Source organism: Sus scrofa, chromosome 12 (genome assembly GCF_054392235.1).
Source record: "Sus scrofa isolate SSC_HxYL_T2T_F1_AM1 chromosome 12, Sscrofa_HxYL_maternal_Yorkshire_Landrace_v2.0, whole genome shotgun sequence".
Lineage (NCBI taxonomy): Eukaryota > Metazoa > Chordata > Mammalia > Artiodactyla > Suidae > Sus > Sus scrofa.
The window spans coordinates 33,709,800-33,723,862 of record NC_139394.1 but is presented as its reverse complement, the minus strand read 5'-3'; positions in this window follow the sequence as shown (position 1 = coordinate 33,723,862).

Genomic DNA, 14,063 nt, shown 5'->3' with positions numbered 1-14,063 from the left:
GAGCCCGCACTCTGCCTCGTGGAAACCTATGTTCGGCTCGGAGGCCAAACACCAGCCTCAATGGGGCTTTGCTCCCGAAAGCCACCCTAGACTTTTTCCCAGCTAGGCTTCTCCTATAGCTGCGGCAACGACGGCGCCAGCCTGCCCAATGCGCCCTTGGCCGCGGTTGTCGGCCGGGGGTGGCCAGGGCTTGATCTGCACTCCAAACGTGCCCACGAGTGTGGCGAGGCCTGGTGTGGGCGGAAAAAGCATGCACTTCCCAAGCAGGGGACAACACCACACAGCAAGCTTGGGTGCTCTTGGCCTGGTCGATCCCCCACTCACTGGACCCCAGAAGAGACTGGCAGATGCCTCCGGGCCACGGGCAGTCTACTCCGTGAATGAACCCCAGCCTCCGTGTGGGGTTGCTCCGGACAGCGGCCCTGGCCTTTTCTCCAGCAAGGCCTCTGCTGGACATCAGGCGAGGCAGGCACCAGGCTCCCCAAGGCTCCCTTCACCCTGCTTGCGTGCAGGGGATTGCCCTGGCTCGAGAATCCCTCCAAACAGCTCCCCTTGTGTGGAGAAGCCCGATGTGGTTCGGCAATGCACACGTTTCCCAAGGGCGATACAGCCACACGGTGCCGAGCCGGGGGCGATCTGGGACGTTAACTGGCCCACAACCTCCACAATGCCAGAGCCTGGAAGCGGCCTCCTGTCAAAGGATATGCTAATCCGTGGAGGAACACCTGCCCCGAGGCGGGTTTGCTCCGGAAAGCGGCCCTAGCCTAGTTCCCGCCTGGGCCTCTCCTATAAGGCGTGGGAAGCAGGCCCCGGGCTCCCGGACGCGCCCTTGGCCCTGGTTGTGACGCAGGGCAGGGCGTGTCCATCGCTTGAAAATCCCTCCAAAGGCGTCCTCGCGTGTGGAGAAGCCTGGTTTGGCTTGGAAAAAGCATACCTTTCCCGCGTGAGGTCGAGCCGCATACACTGCCCAAGGGTGCTCTTGGCCTGGGACCTGCCTCACGCTCATGGCCAAACAAGGGTCTGGACGCTGCCTCCTGGCCACTACCAGCCCCAATGTGGGACTCCTCCGGAAAGCAACCCTAGCCTTTGTCCCACAGGGCCTTTCTTATGCCTGGGGCGAGGCAGCCCCTCGGCTGACCAAAATTCCCTATGCCCTGGTGGTGTGCCGGCGGCCGCCGTGGCTTGGAACTCACGCCAAACGGACTCACCCGGGGGGAGCACCCCGGTTGGGCCCCCAAAGGCCTTCTTCCCAAAGTAGGAAACATCCTCTCTAAGCAAGGTAAGGGCCCTCAGTGCCTGGTGGCTGTCTCACAAACCCCACAACCACGGAGGCTGGAAGCTCCCTCCAGGCAAATTCCCTTCTCCTCATCGAGTGAACACCAGCCACACACTGCGCGCGTGCCTCGGAAGGCAAGCCTAGCCTCCTCCCCAGCTAGGCCTCTCCGAAGAGTCAGGCGGGGCAAGCAAGCCCCTGGCTGCCCAATGCGGCCTTGGCCCCAGTGGTGTGCAGGGGCTTTCCCCTGCTTTCCACTCATGCCAAAGGCGTCCTCGTGTGTGGAGGAGCCTGCTTTGGCATCCAAGGGCATCCGTTTCACAGGTGGGATCGAGCCACATATACATACTGAGCTTCGGCGCTCTTGGCCTGGGAGCTCTCGCTCACACACACGACAAGGCAAGGCTCTGGAAGCTGCCCCCCTGGCAAATGACGGTGTACCAGTGAACGAACGCCAGCCCCAACGTGGGTTTGCTCTGGACATCGCCTACAGCCTTTTGCCACCTCGGCCACTCCTCGGCCTCGGGCGGGGAGCCGCCTCGGCTCCCCCAGAGCTCCCTTGGCCCTGGTTGTGTGCAGGGGGTTGCCATTGCTTGAAAATCACTCCAAACGGACTCACCTGCGGGGAGCCCCCGGATGTGGCCCCCCAAAGGCCTTCTTTCGAAAGTCGGACGCATCATCGCTTAGCAAGGGAAGGGCGAGCCACACCTGGTGGCGGTCTCACAAACGCCACACACCCAGAGAGAGGGTGGAAGCGTCCTCTTGGCCAATTTTACATTCTGCTCAGCCAACGAACACCCGCCGCAGTGGGGGGCGTGCTTCCGAGCGCAAGCCTAGCCTTTGGCCCAGCCAGGCCTCTCCGAAGACTCAGGCGAAGCGGGCAGCCGGCTGCCCAATGCACCCTTTGCCCCGGTGGTGTGCCAGGGCCTCCCCGGGTTTGAAAATCCCTCCAAACCTGTCCTCTTGGGGGGGAGAAGCCTGATTTGGTGTGAAAACCCATACGTGTCCCAAGCGGCCTGCAGGGGCCTCTGCTGAGCCAGGGCAATCCTGGCCTGGGGGCACTCTGACACACTCGACCAAAGAAGAGGCGGACGGCTGTCTCCTGGCGAGCGCTGGCCTACTCAGGGAACCAACGCCAGCCCCAATGTGGTTGTGATGTGCCAAGCCACCCTAGCCGTGGTCGCACGTAGGCCTCTGGCAAGCTCAGGCCAGACAGGCCCCTGGCTCCCCAGGGCTCCCTTGGCCCCGGGTGTGTGCAAGGGCTTTCCCACTGCGTGCAAGGCACTCCAAGCGCGGGCTCTTGTGTGGGGAAGCCTGGCTTGGTTTGAAAATGCTGACACTTCCCAGGCGGGATGCAGCAGGTTACACCGAGCCAGGGCCGTCTTGGCCTGCTACCCAGCTCACGCACTCAAGCGAAACAGGAGCCCGCACTCTGCCTCGTGGAAACCTATGTTCGGCTCGGAGGCCAAACACCAGCCTCAATGGGGCTTTGCTCCCGAAAGCCACCCTAGACTTTTTCCCAGCTAGGCTTCTCCTATAGCTGCGGCAACGACGGCGCCAGCCTGCCCAATGCGCCCTTGGCCGCGGTTGTCGGCCGGGGGTGGCCAGGGCTTGATCTGCACTCCAAACGTGCCCACGAGTGTGGCGAGGCCTGGTGTGGGCGGAAAAAGCATGCACTTCCCAAGCAGGGGACAACACCACACAGCAAGCTTGGGTGCTCTTGGCCTGGTCGATCCCCCACTCACTGGACCCCAGAAGAGACTGGCAGATGCCTCCGGGCCACGGGCAGTCTACTCCGTGAATGAACCCCAGCCTCCGTGTGGGGTTGCTCCGGACAGCGGCCCTGGCCTTTTCTCCAGCAAGGCCTCTGCTGGACATCAGGCGAGGCAGGCACCAGGCTCCCCAAGGCTCCCTTCACCCTGCTTGCGTGCAGGGGATTGCCCTGGCTCGAGAATCCCTCCAAACAGCTCCCCTTGTGTGGAGAAGCCCGATGTGGTTCGGCAATGCACACGTTTCCCAAGGGCGATACAGCCACACGGTGCCGAGCCGGGGGCGATCTGGGACGTTAACTGGCCCACAACCTCCACAATGCCAGAGCCTGGAAGCGGCCTCCTGTCAAAGGATATGCTAATCCGTGGAGGAACACCTGCCCCGAGGCGGGTTTGCTCCGGAAAGCGGCCCTAGCCTAGTTCCCGCCTGGGCCTCTCCTATAAGGCGTGGGAAGCAGGCCCCGGGCTCCCGGACGCGCCCTTGGCCCTGGTTGTGACGCAGGGCAGGGCGTGTCCATCGCTTGAAAATCCCTCCAAAGGCGTCCTCGCGTGTGGAGAAGCCTGGTTTGGCTTGGAAAAAGCATACCTTTCCCGCGTGAGGTCGAGCCGCATACACTGCCCAAGGGTGCTCTTGGCCTGGGACCTGCCTCACGCTCATGGCCAAACAAGGGTCTGGACGCTGCCTCCTGGCCACTACCAGCCCCAATGTGGGACTCCTCCGGAAAGCAACCCTAGCCTTTGTCCCACAGGGCCTTTCTTATGCCTGGGGCGAGGCAGCCCCTCGGCTGACCAAAATTCCCTATGCCCTGGTGGTGTGCCGGCGGCCGCCGTGGCTTGGAACTCACGCCAAACGGACTCACCCGGGGGGAGCACCCCGGTTGGGCCCCCAAAGGCCTTCTTCCCAAAGTAGGAAACATCCTCTCTAAGCAAGGTAAGGGCCCTCAGTGCCTGGTGGCTGTCTCACAAACCCCACAACCACGGAGGCTGGAAGCTCCCTCCAGGCAAATTCCCTTCTCCTCATCGAGTGAACACCAGCCACACACTGCGCGCGTGCCTCGGAAGGCAAGCCTAGCCTCCTCCCCAGCTAGGCCTCTCCGAAGAGTCAGGCGGGGCAAGCAAGCCCCTGGCTGCCCAATGCGGCCTTGGCCCCAGTGGTGTGCAGGGGCTTTCCCCTGCTTTCCACTCATGCCAAAGGCGTCCTCGTGTGTGGAGGAGCCTGCTTTGGCATCCAAGGGCATCCGTTTCACAGGTGGGATCGAGCCACATATACATACTGAGCTTCGGCGCTCTTGGCCTGGGAGCTCTCGCTCACACACACGACAAGGCAAGGCTCTGGAAGCTGCCCCCCTGGCAAATGACGGTGTACCAGTGAACGAACGCCAGCCCCAACGTGGGTTTGCTCTGGACATCGCCTACAGCCTTTTGCCACCTCGGCCACTCCTCGGCCTCGGGCGGGGAGCCGCCTCGGCTCCCCCAGAGCTCCCTTGGCCCTGGTTGTGTGCAGGGGGTTGCCATTGCTTGAAAATCACTCCAAACGGACTCACCTGCGGGGAGCCCCCGGATGTGGCCCCCCAAAGGCCTTCTTTCGAAAGTCGGACGCATCATCGCTTAGCAAGGGAAGGGCGAGCCACACCTGGTGGCGGTCTCACAAACGCCACACACCCAGAGAGAGGGTGGAAGCGTCCTCTTGGCCAATTTTACATTCTGCTCAGCCAACGAACACCCGCCGCAGTGGGGGGCGTGCTTCCGAGCGCAAGCCTAGCCTTTGGCCCAGCCAGGCCTCTCCGAAGACTCAGGCGAAGCGGGCAGCCGGCTGCCCAATGCACCCTTTGCCCCGGTGGTGTGCCAGGGCCTCCCCGGGTTTGAAAATCCCTCCAAACCTGTCCTCTTGGGGGGGAGAAGCCTGATTTGGTGTGAAAACCCATACGTGTCCCAAGCGGCCTGCAGGGGCCTCTGCTGAGCCAGGGCAATCCTGGCCTGGGGGCACTCTGACACACTCGACCAAAGAAGAGGCGGACGGCTGTCTCCTGGCGAGCGCTGGCCTACTCAGGGAACCAACGCCAGCCCCAATGTGGTTGTGATGTGCCAAGCCACCCTAGCCGTGGTCGCACGTAGGCCTCTGGCAAGCTCAGGCCAGACAGGCCCCTGGCTCCCCAGGGCTCCCTTGGCCCCGGGTGTGTGCAAGGGATTTCCCACTGCGTGCAAGGCACTCCAAGCGCGGGCTCTTGTGTGGGGAAGCCTGGCTTGGTTTGAAAATGCTGACACTTCCCAGGCGGGATGCAGCAGGTTACACCGAGCCAGGGCCGTCTTGGCCTGCTACCCAGCTCACGCACTCAAGCGAAACAGGAGCCCGCACTCTGCCTCGTGGAAACCTATGTTCGGCTCGGAGGCCAAACACCAGCCTCAATGGGGCTTTGCTCCCGAAAGCCACCCTAGACTTTTTCCCAGCTAGGCTTCTCCTATAGCTGCGGCAACGACGGCGCCAGCCTGCCCAATGCGCCCTTGGCCGCGGTTGTCGGCCGGGGGTGGCCAGGGCTTGATCTGCACTCCAAACGTGCCCACGAGTGTGGCGAGGCCTGGTGTGGGCGGAAAAAGCATGCACTTCCCAAGCAGGGGACAACACCACACAGCAAGCTTGGGTGCTCTTGGCCTGGTCGATCCCCCACTCACTGGACCCCAGAAGAGACTGGCAGATGCCTCCGGGCCACGGGCAGTCTACTCCGTGAATGAACCCCAGCCTCCGTGTGGGGTTGCTCCGGACAGCGGCCCTGGCCTTTTCTCCAGCAAGGCCTCTGCTGGACATCAGGCGAGGCAGGCACCAGGCTCCCCAAGGCTCCCTTCACCCTGCTTGCGTGCAGGGGATTGCCCTGGCTCGAGAATCCCTCCAAACAGCTCCCCTTGTGTGGAGAAGCCCGATGTGGTTCGGCAATGCACACGTTTCCCAAGGGCGATACAGCCACACGGTGCCGAGCCGGGGGCGATCTGGGACGTTAACTGGCCCACAACCTCCACAATGCCAGAGCCTGGAAGCGGCCTCCTGTCAAAGGATATGCTAATCCGTGGAGGAACACCTGCCCCGAGGCGGGTTTGCTCCGGAAAGCGGCCCTAGCCTAGTTCCCGCCTGGGCCTCTCCTATAAGGCGTGGGAAGCAGGCCCCGGGCTCCCGGACGCGCCCTTGGCCCTGGTTGTGACGCAGGGCAGGGCGTGTCCATCGCTTGAAAATCCCTCCAAAGGCGTCCTCGCGTGTGGAGAAGCCTGGTTTGGCTTGGAAAAAGCATACCTTTCCCGCGTGAGGTCGAGCCGCATACACTGCCCAAGGGTGCTCTTGGCCTGGGACCTGCCTCACGCTCATGGCCAAACAAGGGTCTGGACGCTGCCTCCTGGCCACTACCAGCCCCAATGTGGGACTCCTCCGGAAAGCAACCCTAGCCTTTGTCCCACAGGGCCTTTCTTATGCCTGGGGCGAGGCAGCCCCTCGGCTGACCAAAATTCCCTATGCCCTGGTGGTGTGCCGGCGGCCGCCGTGGCTTGGAACTCACGCCAAACGGACTCACCCGGGGGGAGCACCCCGGTTGGGCCCCCAAAGGCCTTCTTCCCAAAGTAGGAAACATCCTCTCTAAGCAAGGTAAGGGCCCTCAGTGCCTGGTGGCTGTCTCACAAACCCCACAACCACGGAGGCTGGAAGCTCCCTCCAGGCAAATTCCCTTCTCCTCATCGAGTGAACACCAGCCACACACTGCGCGCGTGCCTCGGAAGGCAAGCCTAGCCTCCTCCCCAGCTAGGCCTCTCCGAAGAGTCAGGCGGGGCAAGCAAGCCCCTGGCTGCCCAATGCGGCCTTGGCCCCAGTGGTGTGCAGGGGCTTTCCCCTGCTTTCCACTCATGCCAAAGGCGTCCTCGTGTGTGGAGGAGCCTGCTTTGGCATCCAAGGGCATCCGTTTCACAGGTGGGATCGAGCCACATATACATACTGAGCTTCGGCGCTCTTGGCCTGGGAGCTCTCGCTCACACACACGACAAGGCAAGGCTCTGGAAGCTGCCCCCCTGGCAAATGACGGTGTACCAGTGAACGAACGCCAGCCCCAACGTGGGTTTGCTCTGGACATCGCCTACAGCCTTTTGCCACCTCGGCCACTCCTCGGCCTCGGGCGGGGAGCCGCCTCGGCTCCCCCAGAGCTCCCTTGGCCCTGGTTGTGTGCAGGGGGTTGCCATTGCTTGAAAATCACTCCAAACGGACTCACCTGCGGGGAGCCCCCGGATGTGGCCCCCCAAAGGCCTTCTTTCGAAAGTCGGACGCATCATCGCTTAGCAAGGGAAGGGCGAGCCACACCTGGTGGCGGTCTCACAAACGCCACACACCCAGAGAGAGGGTGGAAGCGTCCTCTTGGCCAATTTTACATTCTGCTCAGCCAACGAACACCCGCCGCAGTGGGGGGCGTGCTTCCGAGCGCAAGCCTAGCCTTTGGCCCAGCCAGGCCTCTCCGAAGACTCAGGCGAAGCGGGCAGCCGGCTGCCCAATGCACCCTTTGCCCCGGTGGTGTGCCAGGGCCTCCCCGGGTTTGAAAATCCCTCCAAACCTGTCCTCTTGGGGGGGAGAAGCCTGATTTGGTGTGAAAACCCATACGTGTCCCAAGCGGCCTGCAGGGGCCTCTGCTGAGCCAGGGCAATCCTGGCCTGGGGGCACTCTGACACACTCGACCAAAGAAGAGGCGGACGGCTGTCTCCTGGCGAGCGCTGGCCTACTCAGGGAACCAACGCCAGCCCCAATGTGGTTGTGATGTGCCAAGCCACCCTAGCCGTGGTCGCACGTAGGCCTCTGGCAAGCTCAGGCCAGACAGGCCCCTGGCTCCCCAGGGCTCCCTTGGCCCCGGGTGTGTGCAAGGGATTTCCCACTGCGTGCAAGGCACTCCAAGCGCGGGCTCTTGTGTGGGGAAGCCTGGCTTGGTTTGAAAATGCTGACACTTCCCAGGCGGGATGCAGCAGGTTACACCGAGCCAGGGCCGTCTTGGCCTGCTACCCAGCTCACGCACTCAAGCGAAACAGGAGCCCGCACTCTGCCTCGTGGAAACCTATGTTCGGCTCGGAGGCCAAACACCAGCCTCAATGGGGCTTTGCTCCCGAAAGCCACCCTAGACTTTTTCCCAGCTAGGCTTCTCCTATAGCTGCGGCAACGACGGCGCCAGCCTGCCCAATGCGCCCTTGGCCGCGGTTGTCGGCCGGGGGTGGCCAGGGCTTGATCTGCACTCCAAACGTGCCCACGAGTGTGGCGAGGCCTGGTGTGGGCGGAAAAAGCATGCACTTCCCAAGCAGGGGACAACACCACACAGCAAGCTTGGGTGCTCTTGGCCTGGTCGATCCCCCACTCACTGGACCCCAGAAGAGACTGGCAGATGCCTCCGGGCCACGGGCAGTCTACTCCGTGAATGAACCCCAGCCTCCGTGTGGGGTTGCTCCGGACAGCGGCCCTGGCCTTTTCTCCAGCAAGGCCTCTGCTGGACATCAGGCGAGGCAGGCACCAGGCTCCCCAAGGCTCCCTTCACCCTGCTTGCGTGCAGGGGATTGCCCTGGCTCGAGAATCCCTCCAAACAGCTCCCCTTGTGTGGAGAAGCCCGATGTGGTTCGGCAATGCACACGTTTCCCAAGGGCGATACAGCCACACGGTGCCGAGCCGGGGGCGATCTGGGACGTTAACTGGCCCACAACCTCCACAATGCCAGAGCCTGGAAGCGGCCTCCTGTCAAAGGATATGCTAATCCGTGGAGGAACACCTGCCCCGAGGCGGGTTTGCTCCGGAAAGCGGCCCTAGCCTAGTTCCCGCCTGGGCCTCTCCTATAAGGCGTGGGAAGCAGGCCCCGGGCTCCCGGACGCGCCCTTGGCCCTGGTTGTGACGCAGGGCAGGGCGTGTCCATCGCTTGAAAATCCCTCCAAAGGCGTCCTCGCGTGTGGAGAAGCCTGGTTTGGCTTGGAAAAAGCATACCTTTCCCGCGTGAGGTCGAGCCGCATACACTGCCCAAGGGTGCTCTTGGCCTGGGACCTGCCTCACGCTCATGGCCAAACAAGGGTCTGGACGCTGCCTCCTGGCCACTACCAGCCCCAATGTGGGACTCCTCCGGAAAGCAACCCTAGCCTTTGTCCCACAGGGCCTTTCTTATGCCTGGGGCGAGGCAGCCCCTCGGCTGACCAAAATTCCCTATGCCCTGGTGGTGTGCCGGCGGCCGCCGTGGCTTGGAACTCACGCCAAACGGACTCACCCGGGGGGAGCACCCCGGTTGGGCCCCCAAAGGCCTTCTTCCCAAAGTAGGAAACATCCTCTCTAAGCAAGGTAAGGGCCCTCAGTGCCTGGTGGCTGTCTCACAAACCCCACAACCACGGAGGCTGGAAGCTCCCTCCAGGCAAATTCCCTTCTCCTCATCGAGTGAACACCAGCCACACACTGCGCGCGTGCCTCGGAAGGCAAGCCTAGCCTCCTCCCCAGCTAGGCCTCTCCGAAGAGTCAGGCGGGGCAAGCAAGCCCCTGGCTGCCCAATGCGGCCTTGGCCCCAGTGGTGTGCAGGGGCTTTCCCCTGCTTTCCACTCATGCCAAAGGCGTCCTCGTGTGTGGAGGAGCCTGCTTTGGCATCCAAGGGCATCCGTTTCACAGGTGGGATCGAGCCACATATACATACTGAGCTTCGGCGCTCTTGGCCTGGGAGCTCTCGCTCACACACACGACAAGGCAAGGCTCTGGAAGCTGCCCCCCTGGCAAATGACGGTGTACCAGTGAACGAACGCCAGCCCCAACGTGGGTTTGCTCTGGACATCGCCTACAGCCTTTTGCCACCTCGGCCACTCCTCGGCCTCGGGCGGGGAGCCGCCTCGGCTCCCCCAGAGCTCCCTTGGCCCTGGTTGTGTGCAGGGGGTTGCCATTGCTTGAAAATCACTCCAAACGGACTCACCTGCGGGGAGCCCCCGGATGTGGCCCCCCAAAGGCCTTCTTTCGAAAGTCGGACGCATCATCGCTTAGCAAGGGAAGGGCGAGCCACACCTGGTGGCGGTCTCACAAACGCCACACACCCAGAGAGAGGGTGGAAGCGTCCTCTTGGCCAATTTTACATTCTGCTCAGCCAACGAACACCCGCCGCAGTGGGGGGCGTGCTTCCGAGCGCAAGCCTAGCCTTTGGCCCAGCCAGGCCTCTCCGAAGACTCAGGCGAAGCGGGCAGCCGGCTGCCCAATGCACCCTTTGCCCCGGTGGTGTGCCAGGGCCTCCCCGGGTTTGAAAATCCCTCCAAACCTGTCCTCTTGGGGGGGAGAAGCCTGATTTGGTGTGAAAACCCATACGTGTCCCAAGCGGCCTGCAGGGGCCTCTGCTGAGCCAGGGCAATCCTGGCCTGGGGGCACTCTGACACACTCGACCAAAGAAGAGGCGGACGGCTGTCTCCTGGCGAGCGCTGGCCTACTCAGGGAACCAATGCCAGCCCCAATGTGGTTGTGATGTGCCAAGCCACCCTAGCCGTGGTCGCACGTAGGCCTCTGGCAAGCTCAGGCCAGACAGGCCCCTGGCTCCCCAGGGCTCCCTTGGCCCCGGGTGTGTGCAAGGGCTTTCCCACTGCGTGCAAGGCACTCCAAGCGCGGGCTCTTGTGTGGGGAAGCCTGGCTTGGTTTGAAAATGCTGACACTTCACAAGCGGGATGTGAAAGGCCAGTAAAAGAACAATCCCCCTCGTCCGGGCTCGGAAGAGGCGACACCCCAAATCACGCACGAGAAGCGGTCTTGATGCAAACAGCAAGAGGATTTTTATTCCAAGCGCGCTGGGGCCCACAGTCGTACGCCACGCAGGGGTAGAGGACTGCGGCCCCGAGTGCGGAATCGGGACAGCTTTTATGGGGTTCACAACAAAGCCTGTGCGTCACAAACCAATCATTTTAAAATATTGAGAGCCCGCGCTCCGTGGACCAATCGTTTTAAAATATCGAGAGCCCGCTCTCCGTGAACCAATCATTTTAAAATATCGAGAGCCCACGCTCCGTGGACCAATCATTTTAAAATAGCTCCGGAGGTCCGCATCTGCGTGGGCTCCTGGGCAGAGTGACAGATTGCAATTGACATAGGTCACTAGGGCTGTCAATGTGTAATCAATTCTTCTATGGTGCCAGTCAGTTTTACAGAATCCAGATAAGCGGTTAGTCAACTCATTTCCTGTTATCTTACTTTGGCCAGGATAGCAGGCCCTGGAACTATAGGAAGTGTGACCTTCTACCTATTTACTGGCAGCGAGCAGGGTCTGGAATTCGGGGGCATTTAGAGCTTTTTATTAACTTCCTGGGTTCTGGGAGGGTTAGGTTGCATTTTCATCCTTTCATTCCCCACTTCTTCTCTTGTTAATAGTTCTAATCTTAGAACTGGGAAGGCTAGAGGTCAGTTTCTCTTTGGCTCAGAAGGCCTTGGTACTGTTGCCTAAGTACCATGATCTGGACTGCACTCACTCGTTCTCTAACAAAGGCAACAAACCTATTAATTAAGCAAGGCCCAACTGTAAGTAACAGGAGCAGGACTACTAGGGGTCCCATCAGAGCAGAAAGCAGGGTGGTCATCCAAGGAGACCTGTTGAACCATCCTTCAAACCACCCCTGGTCAGCCTCTCTTTCCCTTCGACGCCTCTCTAACCTTTCTCTAAGCTTGCTCATGGAGTCTCTGATGGCTCCTGAGTGATCTACATAGAAGCAACATTCTTCTTTTAAGGCTGCACATAACCCACCTTCTCTTAGAAACAGCAGATCTAATCCCCTCCGGTTCTGTAGAACCACTTCAGACAAAGAAGTCAGGGACTCTTCTAGGTTGCTGACAGACTCCTCTAAGGCTCGGAGATCTTCTGTCATGGCCGCATGTAGCTCACCAAGTCCTTTCTCTAGCTGCTGTGGTCCTGTGATCAGGGCAGCTGTCCCTGTTCCTACACCAACGGCCATCCCTAATCCGAGCATTACAGCTAGGGTAAGGGATACGGGTTCTCTTTTCGGTCGGTTATACCAATAGTCATATTCATCAAGGACCACTTCCTCGGGATGGTAGTACACTCGGGGGACGATTTGGACCATGACACAGAAATCTTTGGATTGGTTGAAGACTGAGGTGGAAACACAGGGGGTTAACCCAGTATTGCATGCCCACCACCTGTTATAACCAGGTACTAAATACTGATTTTCTGAGGCCTGCTCATAAACCACAGTACTATAGCAAAGGTGTTGGTGGGATGGGGGAGCTTTTCCTATGCATGTCCCCTTCCCGGAAACTTCAGTGAGGGTAAGCTTATTTCGGGACCCCCATGTACATTGATTTCTATGCTCTTTGGTCACATTGAATTTTCCTTTTTTAGCCATCCCCTCATAATAAGGAGGCCCTGAGGATAGACAAAGCCAACAAGAAGAAGTGGCATCGGGATCGGTGGAGTTGATGGCTTGGAAAGCTCCCTGGATGAGACTGAAGGGTCTCTGTCCTGTCTTAACAGGAACACCTGGGGAGTTTCTAGGCGTGTTGGTAGGAATCAATCCAGTGGTACCGTTGCTAGGCGGCTGTGTTATGTCAGGCCGCAGCGAGGTTAATTGGGGCACCGGCAAGTTATGCGGTGGCTCCAGGGCTGGGGGCCCCTGTTCAGCCAGTACTTTATCGGGTCCCACTGCCACAGGGGGTTCCGTCCCCGTCTCTATCCTAAGGCGAATGGTTAAAGTGGACCCTGCTCCCCCGCCATATTTATAAAAAACTATTCCCCAGCTCATACCATTTATCCACTTTTGAATATTTTCCTGTTTTCCTTTTTCAGTGAAACTTATCTTTAGATAATCTAAGTCTGATGGGGAGCAGCTCTTATCTTTATATAGTTTCATCACTTTGTACTTGCCCGGGCCGGAATTGACAAAGGAGAATTTTACCCGGTCCTGGAGAGAGATCGGCCATTTCCAGTCTCCATCGTTGGAGGTGACGCAGCTCCATCTCCTACAGAAGGATTCCCCAGAACCCCCACAGTATTTCTCTTTCTCTGTGCCTGGGCAGCAATAGAACCCATAACTACGGACTAGGTTGGGAGGTGTGCTTTTAACAGCGGGGTTAATCAATTGGAGGCAGAAATGCAGTTCAGGCCACCAGGTGCCTCTAGGAGCAACACCTCGAGTGCTATTTACAGTGACACCCGTATCAGGGTCAATAATCAGCCAGGTAAGGGATAAAGGTCTATGGGGGTTCGAGCTGTCTATAAGGCGTTTACTACTGGCCTGGGGAGTTATTGTTAGAGTAAGGAACCAGGCGATGGAGGCGAAGCTTAAGGGGATTCTCAGTCTTTTCGGCTCTCCACCCCAAGTCGGGACGTGGCGCCAGCTTAACGTGGGACGCATGGATCCAGGTGGAGATTCCTTTGACATTCATAGCCGTTGGTGTGGTCAAAAGTACGAGATAAGGGCCCTTCCACTGAGTCTCGAGGTTTCCTGCACGGTGGCGTCTAACATAGACTGAATCTCCCACTTGGAAGCGATGTGGAACTTGCAAGTCTCCTTCTCCTGAGTAGGCCTCCCGGAGCTGCTTCCACGCTCGTTGCCTCACCCACTCGAGCGCCTTGAGCCTAAAGAACAAAGGCTGGGAAAGCAGCACATCAGCACTATGTACAGAAGCAATTTCTACCAACGGGGGGGGGGGGTCCCCCGTAGAGCAATTCATAGGGGGTCAGCCCAAACTGTCCAGGGGTGTTCCTAACCCTGAAGAGCACAAAGGGCAGGAGAGCTATCCAATCATTAATGCCAGTCTCTGTGGTCAATTTGGTAAGGGTCTCTTTAATGGTTCTATTCATCCTCTCTACCTGTCCTGAGCTTTGGGGTCTGTATGCACAATGCAGTTTCCAATCAATCCCCAATATCTTGGCCAGTCCCTGACTTACCTGGGCAATGAAAGCTGGACCATTGTCTGACCCGATTACCTTAGGTATTCCAAATCTCGGAAAAATTTCCTCCAGTATTTTTTTAGCCACCACGGTTGAAGTCTCTTTCTTAGTAGGATAAGCCTC